Source organism: Pseudonaja textilis, chromosome 1 (assembly GCF_049901715.1).
Source record: "Pseudonaja textilis isolate UNSWEBS1 chromosome 1, rPseTex1.2, whole genome shotgun sequence".
Classification (NCBI taxonomy): domain Eukaryota; kingdom Metazoa; phylum Chordata; class Lepidosauria; order Squamata; family Elapidae; genus Pseudonaja; species Pseudonaja textilis.
The window spans coordinates 247,276,440-247,297,231 of record NC_141990.1 but is presented as its reverse complement, the minus strand read 5'-3'; the positions used below and the strand labels follow the sequence as shown (position 1 = coordinate 247,297,231).

General features: G+C 39.8%; 1 protein-coding gene across 3 annotated transcripts in view; it reads right to left on the bottom strand.

Annotated features, from left to right (window-relative positions):
* The window catches only part of MPPED2 (metallophosphoesterase domain containing 2), a 154,604-nt gene that overhangs the window by 53,983 nt on the left and 79,829 nt on the right, over window positions 1-20,792 (bottom strand). The window lies entirely within an intron of this gene.

Sequence of the window (20,792 nt, the reverse complement as noted above, 5' to 3'; positions counted from 1 at the left end):
TTATACAATATTTTATGTTGCTTTTTCTCCAACTTCGCACATTTAAGTTAAGGTCTTGGTCATCAGTGCAGCCCATAGCACACCCTGGGTTAAAATAAAGCCTAAAGGGAGACCTTGTATAATATTTCCATTTCATTTCATTCTGCCATCTACAATGTGTCATGATGAAATACTCTCATGTAGACCTGAATCAAAAGGTTTTGTTTTTTGGAGGCTACAGTGTAATTTAGGGCATCTGTTAACTTGTCCTTAACTAATTCAAACAGATGGATTAGTTACTTCAGTAATAAGTGTTCTAAAACATATAGGACACATCTGGGTACTGATGAAAGAAAACTTTTTAGTTCAACAAAATGTTTTTTAAGTTCAACAGAATTCTTGTTTCTTTGCATAAATTAATTGGTTTATTCAAAGTTTATCAGTTGGACTTTTATTACTTTTTAACATAATACATTGCCTTTAGTAATGGCTCTTAGAATTATGTGAGGATAACTTAATCTCTTACAATTTATATTGATATGCATTCATTTTCTATATTTATTTTTTGCCTTAACCGTTAAAATTACTTTTAAAAATTTAGAACCATAATGGAAACTCCCATTGGAGATACCAAAACTGCAAACTGTTATTTTCAAGTTTTGGAAATATGGCAAAAAAGCAACTAGGTATGTGTAACACAGGGATGCAGTTATACTATTTACTATCACAAGATATTTTACCAAGAAACCAAATTTATAAAAACTAAGGAAGTAAATATCATCAAGAGAAACTCTTTCAAAAAGACTCATGGGATTAGTCCAACGTCTGAAATATATGGGGCGTTGGTTCTTACCTGATACGCTTCTTTTCGTAGAGCTGTTGAGAGTGTCCAGGTTGGGAGGAGCTCCAGTCTCGGCTCTTCCAGGCTGAGCTTGAAAATTGAGGAACGCCCCCTCACCGTCACGTGGTCCTCGGGCACTCCCCAGGTTTTTGCACAGACGAGAAGGAAAGTCCTGTTCTCATCACACTCAGGAAAAAAATATATTAGATTGCTCGGTCGAACAGCCAGGTTTCCCACCAGACGGCCTACGGGTGGGGCTGGACACTCTCAACAGCTCTACGAAAAGAAGCGTATCAGGTAAGAACCAACGCCCCTTTTCCATAGAGCTGTCTCGAGTGTCCAGGTTGGGACATACCAAAGCTTGGCTAGTCCTGCGGGTGGGGCCCGTCTGGTATAGAATCTCTCCTGGAACCCCGATGACCCGCTGGAAGGCATGCCCAACAGGAGAAAAACCCTGGATATTGGAATGTCTCAACAAGGGGCCTAAAGAGGAGGCGGAGCTATCCGGGAGGCAGTCCCGCCAAATAGGCAAACAGGTGTGCACTGGGACCTGGATTCAAGAAACTGGGAAGATCGACCCGTGATGGGAATTCCCCTGGGAGAACTCTGGGACAGAGAGAAGGAGGGGAGGCGCAGAGATCTGTGTGAGGCCGGGAGCGCAAGAAGGGACCCCAGCTAGCATTGAATGGGGGTAGATGTGTTGCCGACCAGTTGCCCAGGGCAGGGTGAGGAGGACAAGAGTGCTCCTGGGGTAGGAGCCTGTTGCAAGCAGGGTTTAAGGTCGGAGTAGAGAAGGCCTTCTCGCACTCCTTCCTCTTTTTTTTTTTTTTTTTTAAGGGACAAGCGCCTGAGGGCGATTGCATTATCGAGAACGCACGGAGCGAACCTCTCCCGGATCCCGGGAGGGCTTCCTGGAAGAATTACCTCCGGACCCATCCGGCTCCGCTCGGTAGGGAGATCTATAGGGAGAGGATCGGTAGTATCTGGCAAAGGAGGAGGAGTGATAAGAACCCTGGCGAGGAGAGGGGGAGCCTCTGAAGTCGGACCTCCTAGAGAGGAAGGAGGTACTTGCGCTTGTTCCGGGTCTCGGCCAGGAATGGGTCGAGAACCGGTCCAAATAACTTCCCCCAGAGATGGGGGCTGTTGCTAAGCTTAGTCTTGTTTTTAACGTCCGCTTGCCAGTGGCGGAGCCAGAGTAGACGGCGGGCGGTAACCTGGGACGAAATGGCCCTGGTGGAGAACTTTGCCGCCTGGAAGGTGGCGTCTGCAAGCTTCGGCTGCGGCCAGGATCTTGGCAATGTCCTGGTGCGCCCTGAGATTGGCTGTGGGGACATGCTGCTTGAGCTGCTGGAGCCACTTGATGGAAGACCTGGTGAAAACGACGCGGCAGTGGAAGCCCTGACTGCCCAAGCGTCAGAGAGGTGAGCGCGGCACAGGGCCAGTTCAGCTCGCTTGTCCTCGGGCTGGAGAGCATCGAGTGAGTCGCTGGGAGTAGAGCGGGAAACCAGGCCCACCACGGGCTGCGTCCACGGGGAGGGGATCGAGCAAGGTGGAGAACTGCGGTTCCAGGTTAAAAAACCGCTTGTCCTGGGCGTTGGGGGAGGGGCCCCGAGGAGGCCAGCTGCCTAGAAACCATGTCTGAGAATATGGGCGGGACAGGGATCACCTCAGTTTCCGCCACGGGCTGAGAGAAGAGAGAGTCGGGAGGAACCCCTGCCGCCGCTGGGTTGGGTGGGGGAGGGGGTTCAGACCCGAGGTGGTCCTGGCTTTGAACAGGAGGGACCTAAATAGGTGCGGTTTAAAGAGCCCTGAAAGCGGGCTGACCTGGAGGGAGGCCCTCGTCCTCCGACATGTCCCCTTCTAGGGGACCTGTTCCCGAAAAGAGTTCACTGCCTATGAGGGACCTCATGTCAAGGTCCTGCTCGTCCCCAAAGAGGGAAGGGTCCCGGGTTCTTGGGCCTCCATTCCCTCCAACTCCAAAGGTAAGGTTAGGTCCTCTTGAGGAGTTGCCTGACCATGCGAGGCCGCTGATCCTAGGGCCTCGGGGCCGCGGGCCGAGGAGCCAGACCGGCCAGCTGCTGCATCTGTTGCGCTACCCTTTGCCGGATGGCCAGCTCCATAGCCTGCATTAGGTTTCGGGTATTTCCGCCATGGGAGAGACTCCTCCGGGCGCAGTTCTACAGCAGTGATGGGCAAGGTGATCTCAGGGGCCTGTCCAGGCTGTGGGGAGAAGCAGAAGCAGGAGGGGAGGGGAGAGGAGGATGGGTGGAGGTTGATGGAACGGAAGGGTCCCGGGGCACAGAGCTTGACTCCTGAGAGCGTCTGTCAATTTCCCTTTCGAGGGCCCTGTGTCGCCTAAGGGCATCCCTTTGGGAAGCTTTGGATGGTTCCTGTGCCTGTTTGCGCAGGTGGTGGGATTTGGCCTTGGCCTTCAGAGAAGTGCCACGAGAGGTATTGTCGTCTGCCATCTGGAGAGAGAGAAAAAGGAAAAAAAAAAATTTTTTGGTTAATGGGAGGTGGTTAACGGGTCTGGGTACAGCCTAAGCAGAGGCTGGAACTCCCAATGCTCGTGTTGCACCCCTTTTTGTCAAGGCCACAGAATTGTTCTGTAACGTGTTGGGAAGTAGGGCCTAGCCGGGGCCAATCAGCCAGAAGAACGCCAAGCTGTCCCTGCCGGGCGAACCGGGGAAGGGACATGGCAAGCAACTAACTCCTTAGTTGGGGGGACTTAGGCAGGATTGCAAGGTATTTGAGCAGTCCCAGGATCTGCCCAGGAGTCAGGGAGGCAATGCGGCCTACTGGTAGGCCTCTGAAAAAAAAAAGAAAACCAATGACCCTGGGGCCGCAGGCAGAAGGGAATAATGTAAGCTGAAACCAGGTCTGGATGCGGCCTACGGGAGGCCGGGAATCCCAACGCACGTTCCACGCCCCCTTTTAGTCAAAAAATTTTTTTCTGTTTTGAGTACGAACCAGGGCCTAGCCCAGAGACCAATCAGCCAGAAAGGTGAACGCCAGGCAGCTACCCCTGCCGGACGGACCGGGGAAGGGGGGGCAGAGCTGCTACTTCGCCTGCTGGGAAAAAAAAAAAAAAAAAAGGCTGCAGGGCCAACAGACCCTATTTCTGCAGGAGGCCTGTTGGTAGAATAAAAGACAGGCTGAGACGAGGGAATCCCAGGCTGCCTAATAGTCAGTTAAGGCTGCGGCCTGTAAAAGGGCCTCTAGTAATGGCGGACGGCCATGCGGCCACTCCCAAGATGGCGGCCGTTCCAGGGCACACCAAGATGGCGGCCGTTCCAGGGCACACCCAAGATGGCGGCCGTTCGGGACACACCCAAGATGGCGGCCGTTCAGGACACACCCAAGATGGCGGCCGTTCCAGGGCACACCCAAGATGGCGGCCGTTCAGGGCACACCCAAGATGGCGGCCGTTCCAGGGCCCACCCAAGATGGCGGATGCCACAGGGGGCCCGAGATGGAAGCCGCAAGTAACGGAGGCAGCCCCAGCAGCAGTAAACTCCCAGGGAAGATTAGGGCCTTTGGGAGAACCAGGGAAGCGTACCCTGGGCTAGAAGGCGTTCGCGGGGGAACGGCGGCTAAGGCGAGAGAGGCAGGCAGAAGCGAAGCGGCCTCGCGCGGGCGATTAGGCGGCAAAGCGAAGTGGGGGAGTGCTCAGCGCTCGTTTTCTCCCCTTAAAGAAACGGCTCGGATATTAAAAACACTCCTGGGGAGTTCAAACCTGAGTTCCTGCGCTGCCTGCCGGTGATCCACGTGAAAAGCAATGAGAGAAGAGGCCTAGAATGCTGAACGACCGGAGCAAGGGAAAAACAGCCTGTTAGCCACGAGGCTGAGCAAAAAACTGGGGAGTGCCCGAGGACCACGTGACGGTGAGGGGGCGTTCCTCAATTTTCAAGCTCAGCCTGGAAGAGCCGAGACTGGAGCTCCTCCCAACCTGGACACTCGAGACAGCTCTATGGAAAAGAACATTGTTTCCAAGGGGAAAAAAAGTTTCTGCATAAATCTAGATTGTAAATCATGAAAATTATTGACAGTTTTTATAATAACTCTGAGGTTTGCTTTAGGTCAAATTGGTTGCTATAATAGTTCTTTGAGTTTTATGATCCCTCTCTCACAGAAATAGATTCCTTTCACTCAGTAATAAAAATGCTATTTATCTGGTGCCAAATAGATTGAAATCACCACTGACAATAGTTAAAACAACCTTTTTCTAGGAACTGATTAACTACCTAGATCTATTTAAGTTAAACCTGATATTCTATATCATATATTAGATACCTATATTTGACTTAAAACCTGATTATTCTGATATTCTATTTGAAACAAAGGATAATTAAATAAGACTATCTTCTCCCATCATACAGAGGTTTTCTCTTTTCTGAAAGAATATGCATGGGTCAGATAAAACTATATGCAGAAGGAAGCTTCTATCTGCATATGGGTTGGTGGCCAGATGAAATAAGAGAATATAGAAAATATAAACATTGGTGTGATGATGTGTAGGAAAGATCTTGGCACAGGGTGAAGAAATGCTGTCTAGGGGATGGTCAGATAAAAGACAATGTAGTCCCACAGCCCTCTAGTTATTTGGGCTGTAAAGTAGCTGGCAAAAGATCTGTACTTTCAGACTTTCAAGAATCTGTTAATGTATTGTAGCTTTATAATAAAGTAGAATTAGCTTATCTGGTCATGTTTCCTGTCTGGTCTACCTGATAAAGCTGACAATTTGGCTATACACGATCATTACTTTCAAAGGAATGTGCATTCAAATGTATTTAATACATTGAATAGATTCCCAACAAAATAAATGAGATCCTGCAATATGCTCAATATAGTATTGCATCAAATTCTGTATACAATTCCTCGTTTATTGTTACAGTTGATACAGTTTTGTTGGATAAGCTTGACATTAAAAATATTAAACAGCCTCCACAGAATCAATAGATCAGGAACAGGAATAGGTTTTCGTCCTCAATGTTTTCTATCCTATTTCCCCTAATCACATCCATCCTGCCCATCCCTACCTTAACCATGGATGGGGTAATATATGGATAGTTATTAATAACTGTTAATTGAAGGAATGCCATTTATATTATAAGGGGTTTCTGTTGGAGTCAGTGCAATGGCACAGTTCTTTGCCGTTCCAAAATCTATGGCTAAGAAACTGGGAATATTATAACTGTATTAGAAAGCCAGTTTGGTTACAGTCGCAGATATAAACAAACAAATGAATCCTACAAAACTGCCTGTAATTTAACTATGGAATGTACGATTTTAAAATGTTTTTTTTTATAGTTAATGATATATTATTAACTGTTGAATATTTTAGCACAAACCAGCATTGTTTGGAATGTTAATCTGAGTCTTATTTGACTGTAGTCTTTTTGCTGAAGTTTGGTAAAATATTTCAGAGAAGGCAGTTTTCCAAGAGAACAGGAAATTCTCTTGTGCTTTGTTATAGTAATAATATGAAAGTAACTAGAAAGAACAAAAAGCCTTTAATTTCAGTACTTTCCCTCCCACTTGTCTTTCTTCAGGTGAGTCTTTATTATTATGCTGCAGGCAGTGTTAACTTTAAATCTGTGTCTAACTTAGCTCAACAAAGTTGCTGCAATTTCACTGCTTACTGGGATCCTAAACCAGGGGACAACAAGCCTTGAAATATAATTCCATAGAGCTCTGCAAGTCTGACTAGCATGTTCAGAATATCTTACTATGGTGGTTTTCCAGAGGGAAACACAGAATAGTCAAATTCGATGTACTACTTGAAACTAAGATTCTCAAGCTACCTTCAAGGTTATGGTTTTGAAGAACTGACATGTTTATTGAGGAATGCAGTCCTGAGAATGAAAACCAGAGAATCAACCGTTGCCATAAATTACTAAGCTTGCTCTCTGCAGCTCATATTTTTAGTAACAAGAAATGCTACAATCAAAAGGAAGTTTCTCATAATGATATATGGTACAAATAATCATTTATGCATCCTGCACTAATCCACAATGTCTGTGTGCTTGTGAGAGATACCTTATTTCAGAATCTTTTATGCAGATTCTAGCAATTTGTGCCTGTTAATTGATTTATCTATAGAAAATTGCTTAATCTATAGAAAAACCTAATCAACAATATAAAAATAGACATATACCACAGCAATAAAAATATTAACAATAATGTAAATTCCATCTCATATGATTTAGTCATCAGTTCGATATCAATATTTATCTCATGTCAGACAGGAAGAGTCGGGTTTTTAATAGCTTCCTGAAAGTAGAAATCTATGAATGATTTTAAAGATGATAATTTAATCCTGAATTGAACCTAGAAAGAAGCTGGCAGCCAATTCAGCTTGTGCAATACTAGTATTTTATGTCTAAATGTAATACTTGTGTTATATGTTTAAACCAGCTGGTCCCAATTAGCAAATGTGCAAGTTGCATCTTATATCAGCTGTAATTTCTTCAAATGTGGTCCCAAGTACAGCCACAACATTACAAGGTCATGAGTCACAGTTGCAAGCATTTCTTGCATTGAAGGACTCTCAACTGGCACTGAAAGTGCATCTGAATGAAAGCCTTCCTAGCTACATCTTCCAATTGTTCGGACATTTCTCAAGATTCAACATTGACTCTCTCTGGGAGAGAGCAATCCCACTGAGAGCTAAATCTGGTATTGTCCCAGACTTAAGTATGTTCTGAACCAACAGCCACTATGTCTTGCTAAGCTTAAATCTGTTCTTCCCATCCAGACTCTTGTGGCTTCCAGATACCAGGTGGAGACTTCTATGACATATTCCAAGTGGCCTGTATTGAGAACTGAGTACCATCACAATCTGTGACAAAGACACATGTATATAATGCACAAGGAATCAACTTCAAGATGTAAATCTGGATTCAATAAGAGATTATCCTTATCATGGATGCAGTATTGTGCTTTACAAAGCTTATCTGTGAAAGCAAATTAAGTTGTGCTGACTTTATTGATATATTGTAAAGATAACAGTTATTATTTTTCATATGTAAAATGCAATTTTGTTTTGTAATTTAATATAATAAGTTTAGTTTAAATGGGAAGGAAGGAAGGCTTTCAGAAGTATATCAGGTACCTAACCCATTTGTGATATATACTACAAACTCTTCAAAAACTTTCATAATTTCAAAAACTGATTGTGATACTTTTGGAAATGATCTATTCTCTGTCTCTCTCTCCCTCATTTACCTAATACTTTCCTACTTTCCTCCCCCCCCGCCCCCCCAATACACACACAGAAAGGGAGAGGGAGGAGGGAGAGGGGGGGAAAGAGATCTACTGGGCTAATCTTGAAATCTAGCCATCAGTGAAACTCACCTTCACTGAAATTAAAGGAAATTAAAGAAAGTCTCTAATTAAAAAGGTAAAATTCCTTGCCTTTTTGTTAAAGCTTATTTTCTATATAAATATATCATGTTTTCATTCTAATATAGACTATTCTGTGAAGAATTAATACAATTTCACACAATACTAAAATGAATTTTAAAAATCCACGAAAATGAACAGGTATTCAATGATAGTCAACAGAAAATAATTATATGTATGTGAATTAATTGTTATTATAATGCCAGTGAAATTAAATAAATCTAAGAAGTACTGTTATGATGTTTAGCAAGAAAACCAAGTAGATTTGTGAACTATTTGACTCCAAAGCAGGAAACATGTTTTGGCCTTGACATGAGTGTGCTCATTCTACCTGCTGGAGATTCCTTAAAGAAGCCATTGTATAAGAAGACAACAATAGGGCGTGATCACATATCTCCAACCTGTCACTGTCTTCTTGTCTCGTACATCCATTTTCCTGGCCTTGTACAACTATTTTGCAAGAATAGAGACTGCTTCTTTACCTCCAAGAAGAGAGGCTGCTTCTTTACCTGTACATGTACAGCAAATTCTTGCTTTTAGAACTGAATATCTCACACTCTTATGACTAAAGTATTTTTAATTTATAAAGAGCACAAATTCACATTAAGATGTCACAATTGTATATGCTTTCAAAACATACTTAGAATAATGTTTTCAAAATTCAGTTTTAAAAAAAGCAAATCTAAGAAGCAGGAATTATCCAACCTGAAATGAATAGGCTTAGTTTTAGATTCCTCTAATTGTTCAAAGTGAAAAATAGCAATGCTCAACTACATATTATAAAATATGAGAGAAATTCCAGTATCATAGACAAGGGTATTAGGAATAACCAGATAATGTGCGAATAAGCAATATTTATTTATTTTTCAGCAGGAATAACAGGCCTTTTTCTTTCTTGTGCTATGAATTTTCATTTTTCTTTTCTATTCTTCTCTTATTCTAATCTGATTAAAGAACATGAAATATTCCTTGCATTGAAAATAGTGAAAAGGCCAATGGACAATTGCTTCATCTGGGTTATGGCCCAACAGTTTTCTATGTTATACAATAAGGGTGCAGCAAGTGGAGAACTGATTACCAGATGTATTCTGTTACGGTTTAAACCCAGGCTTCTTCATAAGAACCTAAATCTGTTTTATATAAAGTCAAACTAATAAATAAAATTATTATTTAGAGTGACTGTAAATAAATGGTAGAGAAGTACAGCAAACAAATATATAAGTCAAAAAAATTAGAAAGCTGTGAAAATTAGATGTTGCTCTTAAGTAGTCCAATTTTCTTTAAAGCCTAGTCATTCTATCATTAGGATGGATCTGCTGTCCAATGTTCTGTCTTGTCATGCATGCCCTCTTTCTACACCTTGCTTTTTACTTCTCTGTCCTATCAGGTCAGGAAGAAATTTCAACAAAATTCTTCCTCAGGCCACTGATATCTCTGGGAACCAAATCCATTAAGATATTTCTGACTCCTGCTCATGCTACTTTAACTGTCTGGTGAACAGGAAGGAACTGATAAAAATAGGATTACAATGCCTTTACTGATGAACTGGCAAGAGACTTGATTGTGATTGATGCCTGAATAAACATACAATAACAGGCCATACATCTCAGCAAGACTTTGCTAGAAACACTAGATGAGGGTAGGTTTTCACTGGCTAGACTGTCACGTTCTGTTCTCAATGAAATATTTCAGTACAAAGCCCTGAAAGGAGATGCTGGTTTGCTTCTTTCATTAAGCCAGAGAAACAAATTCGACAACCTTGCCATTTATACGGCTGTATAAGAAGACCGCAAACGTGCAAGAATGAATGAGTGCCCCTGCTCCCCCAATAGTGGAACTACAGGTAGTCCTCTAAACGAAGGGTTGTAATTCGAGGACTACCTGTATAAGCCTAATTGAAGTTCAGTTTAACAATGCATTGCAACCGTTATTGGGAATACCAATGTTTTCCACAGGAACCACACCAATCTGGTGATATTAGCTGCTTAGATATATGAATATGGTAAACCTGGCCAAATTAATATTTTGGAACAGGATTGTTACCGAAATTGTCATGTGTTATAGCAAAGCTCTTAAGTTAAAAAAAAAAACACACCTCTAACCAAGAAATAGTTCTTCAGGGCCAAACATTTGGACCTAGAGTTGTGTTCTAAATAGCAAGAATATTTAGAACAAAATTTCATTTTCCTACTAGACATTGTGGGAGTCTATTTTTATTAAAGCCTATTCAGCCTTCAGTTTCTAATACCAAATCCCTCATTATTCCAGAGGGCTTCTTCCATCAATGAAATACAGAAGAATCAAGAGGATCAAGGAATCAAAGGAAAAAAAGTATTTCATCCTGATAAAATATCATACTGGATTGTTTCTTCTAGAAAAGTTTTATATTATATTATTTAATTAAAACTGAATAGATTACATTTTGTAATTATATATATATATATATTTGCATGTCTCTGTGTGTATTTGCATATATATAAAATTTGTTTTCTTAAGTTTTCACGGATATCTATATGTATGGTATTCGGGTATTTTCCCACGTCATTATAGTTGTGCTTTTAAACCAATCAGGATGAAGAAAAAAACCATTCTAACACAGCTGTGAAGCCTGACTCACAGACGAACACAATACACAAGCCTGATGGTGGCAGATGAGATTCTGCCGAAATGTCGCTGCAACTTTAAAAGCACAGCTATAATGATGTGGGAAAATACCCGAACAAAGCTGAATACCAATTTTTATATATATATGTTTTCTTAAGTTTTCGCGGGTACTTACAGGTATTTTCCCACATCATTATAGTTGTGCTTTTAAAGTTGTAGCAACTTTTCGGCAGAATCTCATTTGCCATCATCAGGCTTCTGTATTGTGTTTGTCTGATGAACACACTACAGAACACAATACAGACAAGCACAATACAGAAGCCTGATGATGGCAGATGAGATTCTGCCAAAACATTGCTACAACTTTAAAAGCACAACTATAATGATGTGGGAAAATACCCGAACAAAGCTGAATACCATACATACATACATACATACATACATACATACATACATACATATTTGTTTCCGTAGATTTTCACGGGTACAGGTATGTAGGTCTAGGTGTGTTCGGGTCTTTTCCCATGTAAGATTAAAAGTATCTTGGCGACGTTTCAGCGAGGTCCCACTCGCCATCCTCAGGCTGGTGCCTTTGGCTTCATGCCAGTGCAAGCAGTGCCTGAGGATGGCGAGTGGGACCTCGCCAAAATGTTGCCAAGATACTCTTAATCTTACACAGGAAAAGACCCGAACACACCTAGACCTACATATATCTATATATATTTGTTTTCTTGAGTTTTCGCGGGTATTTATATGTATGGTATTTAGTTGTCTTGGAGTTTGCTGTGTTCTGCTTGATTGGTGTTTCTAGTATCTTCTGTCTGTTTTGTAGCTTTTTTTTGTCTTGATTAGCTGGCAACATTGTGTTTCCTGTATTGGAGCTTTTAGTGCCTCCATAGAACAGATGACTCCATCAGTCTGTCAATTATCTGGAAGCCTGCATTCTCAAACAAACAAAAAAATCTCTACACCACAAGCCAGGCAAACACCTGGGCACAAACAGACTCCCCCTGATACCTCCAGCTCAAACACACCCCAACCAGGCACCCAGATGAAACCTAGCTTCCTAATAAATGATAGCTGTCCATTTACTCAGAACCAAGCTGCCCTAAAAGCCTCCAATACAGGAAACACAGTGTTGCCAGCCAATCAAGACAAAAAAAGGCTACAAAACAGACAGAAGATATTAGAAACACCAATCAAGCAGAACACAGCAAACTCCAAGACCAATAAACACAGACCAAGACTCCCAACCAAGTCATTTATATTACATTTGTAATTGGTTTTTTTTTCAGACAAGAGTAGGACACAGAAGCTTTATCTGTGATGACAAACACATGTGTGTATGTGTGTGTTTGTGTGTGTATATGTATGTATGTAACTATAGCAAAAATAACATAGAGAGATAACATTTTTATATTTATAAATTTTTAACACTGTGGCTTCCATGTATATGATGAAACAAAGAATTTTTTCAGCCTAAAAGCTAACTGATTTTGTAAAGATTATCAATAAGACATGCTTGTCCAGTGAAATAAAATACGAGGCAGTTGATAATCCAAAGATGCACTGAGGTCTTGTACAAATGCATGGCTCTGATAAAATTCTTGCTATAATTTAATGGCAGTAGCTTACAAATGAGATTAAAAGATCAACCAAAATAACACTATAGTACATCTATAAGGTACTATGTGTGAATAGTTCCCTGGTCCATTCAACATCAGACACATTCAACCTATCTCCAACAAAATTAATATCAACTTTTTTTTAAACTAAGTAACATTTACAGATATAATACTTATGACAGTTTAGCATTCCTGGCTATAAACTTCTGTTCTTTGAGAGCATGGGGAATTGTTGAACTGTATTGGAATGCCACAAAGCTCATTCTCCTTCTTCCAAAGGGTAATAATTTTTCTTTCCTTAAAACATGAAGATAATGGATTCTGCCTAAAATGATGTGAGAGTCTATTCAGGAAAGCTATTTCTGTGTATTTATTTATTGCAATCCTTAGATCTTTTCTGAGAAAGTCATAGCTGTGAAGGAGAGATGTATAGGAAGCCTATTCCACAAATCTACAGCTCTAGATACAGTATATACAGGGGTGGGATTCTACCAGTTTGGACAAGTTCTATAGAACTGGTTGTTATGATTATGTACAGTTCAGAGAACCGGTAAATCGTGCCCCTGGCTGGCCCCGCCCCTCTCCATCTGCCCCTCCCCTCCTTGCCCAGTCAGTCCTTATCATGCATGCGCCACATTGCATTTATGCCCAACATTGCTGACTGTATTCTCCCTCGCCCAGTCACCTTGTTAAGGTTTTTCTTTTTTTCTTTTCTTCCTGATGATTAGCTGTTCAGACGACCAGCTGTTCCTGGATCCCCCTCGCTGTCTTACTGCTTCACCCAAGAGGCTTCCCTGAGGCCCAGGAGGCAAAAAGGGGCGTGTGGAGAAGTGTACTGCATGCCCCCCCCATGCTCCATTTTTTTTTTGCCTTTTTGGGCCTCAGAGAAGCTTCCTGGGTGCAAAAACTCTCTCCCCAGGAGGCTTCCCTGAGGCCCAGGAGACCCAAAAATAGAGCGTGGGGAGGTTGCTGCAAAAAAGCCACGCCTACCTAGCCAGGCCCACAGAACCGGTTGTTAAAAAATTTGAATCCCACCCCTGAATATATATAGAGAGATTCCCTGCTTTTGGAGGTTGTTGGGCAAGGGGTTTTTGCCCCTGTGATATTTCCCAAACTGTTGACAACTCTGATACTGGCACTGTGATAAGTCTGCAGTTCCTGCTTTCAGAAAAGAGTATGAAAAATATGCATTTGGTTGCCCTATACAGTTATGTAGCATTGATCTACATTGCAATTATTATTTTATTTACAAGTCATATTCCTTCCTCATTGTTTTTAAGGACTGCATCAAATACTTTAAAAAATTTCAAAATTTCAAAACCAACATATTTGAGACAACACCAAGGAAATAAATTATTGCAAACAGTAATAAAATGACACTGAAGATGTGCTGAGCATCAGGAAATTGTGTTAAAAATATGTTCCTCCTTTTCTTATTTTTAATTGAGGTTTGATTGTACTACGGTAGTATTTTTTTTAAAAAATGTTATATATCACTTGGAAGGTTCTGCAGGCAAATTATTTATATTTTCATTAAATATTAAACAAAGTGAGTATTTGCAAATAATTTTGGGGGACACTGGCATGTGATATTGCTGCAGGATAGACTTTGTCTTCTTGAAGAGACAGCATTTCAAGCCCATATCTTGGCCAGAGCTGGCTCCAATTAAAAGCTAGGAATTGTAGGCTGTATATCATGGAAAATTCCTGTCAGTAACATTGATTACACAGAGCAACAGTCTCCAAGAGGAAATTACATAGCCACATTGCTTGAGTTATTTAAAATTAGAATGGACAAGCACTTAAGATGATAGTACTGAGACCCATTCAGCACTTAGAAGACAGCATAATAGGAATTTTCAATCTCTAATTCTCCAATATAATCTCCAAAAACAGTAAGGAGAAAGACAAACCCCTAAAAAATTAAATCACTGAGAATGAACTGGAGAATACAAATTAAATCATGACAGTTTATTTCCTTCTTTGTAAGCATATCTCATGCAAAAGTAAAATATTAGTTAATTTGATTGCCTTTGCTTCCAGACAATAGTTTGAAGGAATCAATGCAGAAGAAATATTGTTTTGATAACTGAAGAAAAGAAAGAAGAGCCTGTAGGAAGGGGGGAAAAAAGACAAAGACAAAATCGTGTGTGTGTGTGTGTGTGTGTGTGTGTGTGTGTGTGTGTGTGTGTGTAGGATTAGGAGGAGAGAGGGAAAGAACAGGAAAAAAATGAAACCAAAAACAACACATAGTAAGGCTGTAAAAGTACTATAGCTACTATAGCTTTTTCATCTCTAATCTCCACCTTTGAGAATGGTGGGGCCAACTTAAAGCAACAGTATCTTTTTTGTGGTAAATATAGGAAGTCTGAAGCAGTACCTCACTGCTCACTATTTCCTAATTAAGCCTATGAGGGAAACTGCGCTATTAGCACTTTGTTTCAGAGATTTAATATGCATGTCTGTTAACTCCATGAGGGATTCAATCCCCATCTATGTTTCTTTGAATCCCTCTTCTCAAAGAAAAGCACATGCGAAAGAAGTTGATGTGTGTGCTAGAGGACATACAAAAATCTGGACCAAGATGAATGGTTTTTTAAATAGACATCTTTCTGTTTACAATTTCTGTTTTCATTTCATTTTCAAATAGAAGAACTGTTAACGTTAAAAGTCAACTGATCTCAGCAAGATTTAAAAGAAGTCAGTGACATTCCCATAGAGGCAAAAAAATGTCAACAAACGCTGGTAATTTTAGACCTGAGGGAATAACAATCTTCAATTTTATAATGAGAGGGTTGAAGGACAAAAGCCAAGAAAAATGAAATAAGACCTGGGGCCTTTAAACATAACTATGTTATGAGCGTGTGTATATTTGTTTAACACAGAGACACAAGACCTCATTCTTTCCCAATGCTTTTTTCCCCCAGAACTGTTGCTTTCTATTAAAGAATGCCAATTTCTGACAAAATGGTATAGAAACATCATTATGTGCCCCTTCAGATTAGTAGATATGAAAAACATTATTGCTGAACTTGGTAATTTCTACTTCATTTTTAAAAGGCTTTAGTTAATTGCTAAGTAAGACTATGAAAATAAAAGACAGGGGAGCCATTCTCCCTATCAAGCATAACTGAAGCCTTACGGTGCGAGTTGCCGATTGGTTTTTCTAATCCAACAAACTCAATATCTGCTCTTAATTTGCTCCCTGTTTCACGAACACGAGGACTGTCAGCAAAATCCACGATGCATTACACAATTTATAATTGGAAAAAAAAACTTTATGTTTTTCTGACAGTGTAAAGAGAAAGGCAGATAGCAGCATAAAGCAGTAACAACTTTATGGCTATTTGTACTAAAACATAATTGCAAATGAAGTAAGAAAACAATTGCAGCCTTTTAGTTTAGTTCCTACTATGAGAAATAATATGAAAAATTGTGACAAACACCAAAGCAAAACTGGATATTTTAGACTAAGCTATAAAGTAAGGGAGAAAGTGAAAGACCTTGAATCTTGAAAGCAATCAAACATTCAGGTAGTTCTTGACTTATAACCATTCATTTAGTAATAGTTGAAAGTTATACCGGCACTGAAAAAAGTGACTAATGACCATTTTTCACACTTACATCGTTGCAGCATCCCATGGTCACAGGTACCACTATTTTTGATGAGCTTTTATTTACCAATGTCTACAGTAAGTGGCCGGACTTTGCTAATCTTGGGTGGTCTCAAAAAAACCAAAACGGATACACCAGGTTGCTATGTGGACAGGTGGTTTATGTTGTTGCCAAGAAAACAACAACATGAGAGTCTTCATAAATCTAACAGGAGTTCAATTTAAGGAAAATTTCAACCTAATGGTCAATAGATTAAATTTCAATCGGTAGATGAATTCTCAAGACCACAGTGAAGTAAACTTGACAAAAGTGATTTGAAATAAAAATAAATAAATTTATTTAAATAAATTGCTCATAAACCTTAAATATGTTAGCTATGCACTGTTGTTCCAACTACAAACAGGCACAAATGCTCTTTTATATTCAAAGTTTTTGTTTATGAACCAATTCTATTACAGAGCACTTATCATCTTGGTCATTAGATGTATGAAGAAAAATTACTAATCATGAATATAGATTGACATTTCTTTATTATAGCTATAATAAGTTGATAATTGTTTCTATTCTAGTCAGTGTTGATTCCTGGGAATTGTCTGGACATGTCCATTCAGCTTTTTTGCCAATACGTTTTCAGAAAAAGTTTGCCACTGCTTTCTTGCCAAGGTCAGCTAGCTGGCTTTGTGCCTAACATGGAATTAGAACTCACAGAACAATTAATCAGTGGAACAGCTTTCCTTGAGAAGTTGTGGGTGCTCCAATACTGAAGGTTTTTAAGAAGAGAATGGACAAGCATTTGTCTGAAATGGTGTAGGGCTTCCAGCTTGAGCAGAAGGTTAGACTAGAAGTCCTACAAAGTCCTTTCCAATTCTGTTACTCTGTTATTCTAACCTGATGCCATAACCACTACATCAAACTGACTCTCAAGTTAATAATGATGATGTTGATAATAAATACTGATTAAAAAAACATGTCCAGTCAGGCAGAAAGGACACGTTAAGAAGTCTGTTGGCTAAAGAATTATGATTGTGGGGCGGGGGCGGGAGAAGAAACTTCTCTGCCATTACCCCTGCTTTTTGGAATATATTGCCCCCTGAGATGAGGTTGGCCCACTTTTAGGAGAGCATTAAGACTTGGCTTTGTAACTAGCATGGAAATCCCACAATGGTATGCAACCACAGGGGAGTTTGGTGGCTTGAGGGCATTCTCTCCATCTTTTCAACTCTATTTTTGTCACGATTTTATGGGATTTTTCTACTTGTAAACTGCCAGAATCAGGTAGTGAGATGGGCAATGTATACATTTGATTAATAAATAAAATAATATACATTGTCTAAATCAGGGCCTTGAACCTTTTGGAACCGAGCCGTGGAAGTGACAGGCAAAGCATGCATGCACATTCCCGCTTGCACAAGTGAGCACTCCATTTGAATGAGTGGCAGGTGTGTGTCTCCACCTTTACACCTCTGTAAAATGGAACCATTTCATTTTGGCCACTTAGCCTACAATGTTTTTTTTATTAACTAAAAAAAAGATATGCTGATATTTCATTATCTTTAAATGGCTCAAGTGTATTTGTACCAAGGAGTACAAATAATACCAAATAGTACACATTGTAAAACACCATGTGTAGAATCACAGAAGTTTAGACTTTATTTTTATGGTAAAACAAAAAGATATTCTTTCAGCAACACCAACATCATTCCTAATGAAACTAATGCCATCCATCAGGAAATTCAGGGAGGGAATCTACAGTAAAAATTCCATATAGCTCCCAGAAAAAGAGACACACTGGGGGGAAAAACAGAAACCAAAGAGTCAAGTGTATATGGCAGTTTCCATTCTTATTCCTATTCCATGTACTTAACTTTGAAACTTCCCATTGAGACATGGCTCCACTCAATGGATTCATCTGCTTGGGGGCGGGCAGTAGTTACAACACTAAGACACACCTGAACTGCTGTACACTGTCTCCCCTCGCATGCTCGCCACCTCTTGTGTTCCCCACCCCCGGGCTGATGACAATCTTCACTGGGGCTTATTTTGGGGCTAGGTCTTATATTGCGAGCCATATGAAAAATCAAGGTAGGGGTTATTTTCTGGTTGGGTCTTATTTTTAGGGAAACACGGTACTTACAAATAATATTTCTCTGCAAGGCTAGAAGATTGGGATTTGACTCAAGAGGAATATTTTCACATTTTTTAAACTACCATTCCAGATTATAGCAGATACCTGTGCTTTTCACCAGGAAAATGATCCTGCTAACTGGCTGAATGGAATATAAATTATTCCTAAATTCCTTCTGTTGGCATTTTTAATTATATTTATTACAAATTAATTTGATACAGGATTCCACATCTCTTTGTGGAATTTTATCATGTACAAATTTGTTTGTTCTGCTCACTTTCTTTAGATATATATATATTTATTCATATTGGGTTTTATGCTGAATCTTTTTTGCAATGTAATGGTGTATAACTGAGTTTAATGAATATCCCTACACTTCTTGCCTTAGGAATTAAATGCAGAGTATTTATTTCTTCTTGGTGAAGGAGTCTGGGCTTAAAGATTGGCTTAACATGAACTGCATGGCAAGTTTGCAACTCGATCTCTTCAACCTTAATCCAATTTAGAAGTTATAATTCAACAAATCTAAGACTACAAGATGAAGAATGCATTTCTTAATTACTATACTATTATATACTATACTATATAAAACCTGAGAAGTGAGAAATATATAGGCACAAAGAAGAAGAATGTCCATATTAAAATGAAAATAATAGAAGTACTTGACTCACACTTTAAACAAAGTTACAAATTTAATTGGAATTTACTTCCAATTTACTTCTGGTCTACCACTTGTTGACACCTTCATTTAATGCTTTCACTACCAACAGCTTTTCTAGCTGCAGCTAAATGTACCGAAGTTACTATACGATAGATTATAACAGTGAATTGTAAGTACAGGTAGTCCTCAAGTTACAGCCGAAAATTTGTTAATGTGTTTCTCCCTTTTTATGACTTTTCCTGCCACAGTTAAGTGAATCACTACATTTTTATAACAACTTCTGGAAGAAATCCCAATTATTCCAATTTCATTTCCCACTGCTTTCTACATGACCATACCCTGTCAATAGGCAAGTAGATGACAAAAGCTCTTAGTTCTGATACAGGACTTGGCTACAGACTACTGGCTATTACTAATATCCATAAAAACAGGATACAAGCCTATGACAAAGTGAATGCTGCCAATCTATATCTCCCCTGGACTCTCTGAAATGAAGATAAAAATATAATGTAGATAACTGTAACTTCACTTTGGATATACACACATTGCATACAGGATATTAGCAGCATAATTTTCAACACTTTTAGGTTTGTTACTTTATTTGGAGGTAATTCTCCAACATACAACTCACTCATTTAAATGAAAAGTTTGAATTGCTTCTGCTGACTAAAAGGAAAAATAGACAAAAGAGGAAGGAAACATTTTGGAAAGTTCTGGTTTCATTTTCCCCCTACAAAGTTACAACTGAATTAGACTTTTAACAATAAAACCAATACATAAGACAGGAGTGAACCTTCCCTTTGTTGAACCCTCACTCTGTTCGGGGAACAGATCTTTAAGGAGAAATGAGAATAAAGCAACTTCTCAAATGTTGGGAGTATTAACTCCCATCATCATCGTCTTTTAATGACCCCATAAACCCTTGTGGGGTGGAGTCTGGGCAACTGAATGGAGCTCAGTGTTTACTGGCCGGATGCCCTTCCTGTCCCCAATGCTGAGTTATATTCAGGAGTTATAATCTCAATGTACCCAGAGAGAGAAACATCTACCTCTACCTAGGATCAAATTCACAGCCTCCTGATTGTGAGGCGAAAGCTCCACCTCTAGGCCACCGCACCATTCTGGCAACATTAACTCCCATCATCCTTTAAAATTGACTATGCAGTTGATGGGAGTTGAAGTCCAAATCAACTGGAAGAGATCAGATTGCTGATCCCTGAAGTAAGGTAAATTGTTCTCTTCCATTCTTTTTTGTGGTTAAAGATTGAAACCTTTTTTAACTAGGGTGGCCATGAATATGTTTTAAAGGTCCCATTACATTTAGGTTATTTGCAAGACATCAGGAAGGTAATCTAAAATCCAAGTCATGCAGAAAGGTTTTGGCACAAGACAATTAAGCATTATGTCAAAATAACATTCTCTTTTTTTCTCATCCTGGTTTGGCTATGCATATACGTAGGTATGTGATTATTCATGTACATGCATACATAAAGCATCCTTTCTGTTTTTCAAATAGACTGGAAGTATAAAAAGTAGAATTTCTTTCTTCAATTACCCAATATAATACAAACATAAAGAAGGAAATCATAATTGCAGTTTTTAAATAACTTGAAAAGTAACCGACTGTCATAATTCCTTGAAGTAAACATTCAATTTAAGTATTTTCTATTAAGTGCATAAGGAGTTAAATGAAGAGGAACCCTGCCATGCTTAGTAGAGGCATAGTTGGGGACATATGAAATCTTAACTATGTGCAATATCTAATTAACTGACTAAAGAGCTGTGAGAACAAGCAGATTTACAATAACCACCATTAAGTGTATTTCAAAGAACACTTTTTTCTTCCTTGCAGTGAACAGATCATACTAATCAGATGAGCTCAGTTTAGTTTTCATATGAAAGCTGACACACTAAAGGAAAGAGCATCAAACTTAATTG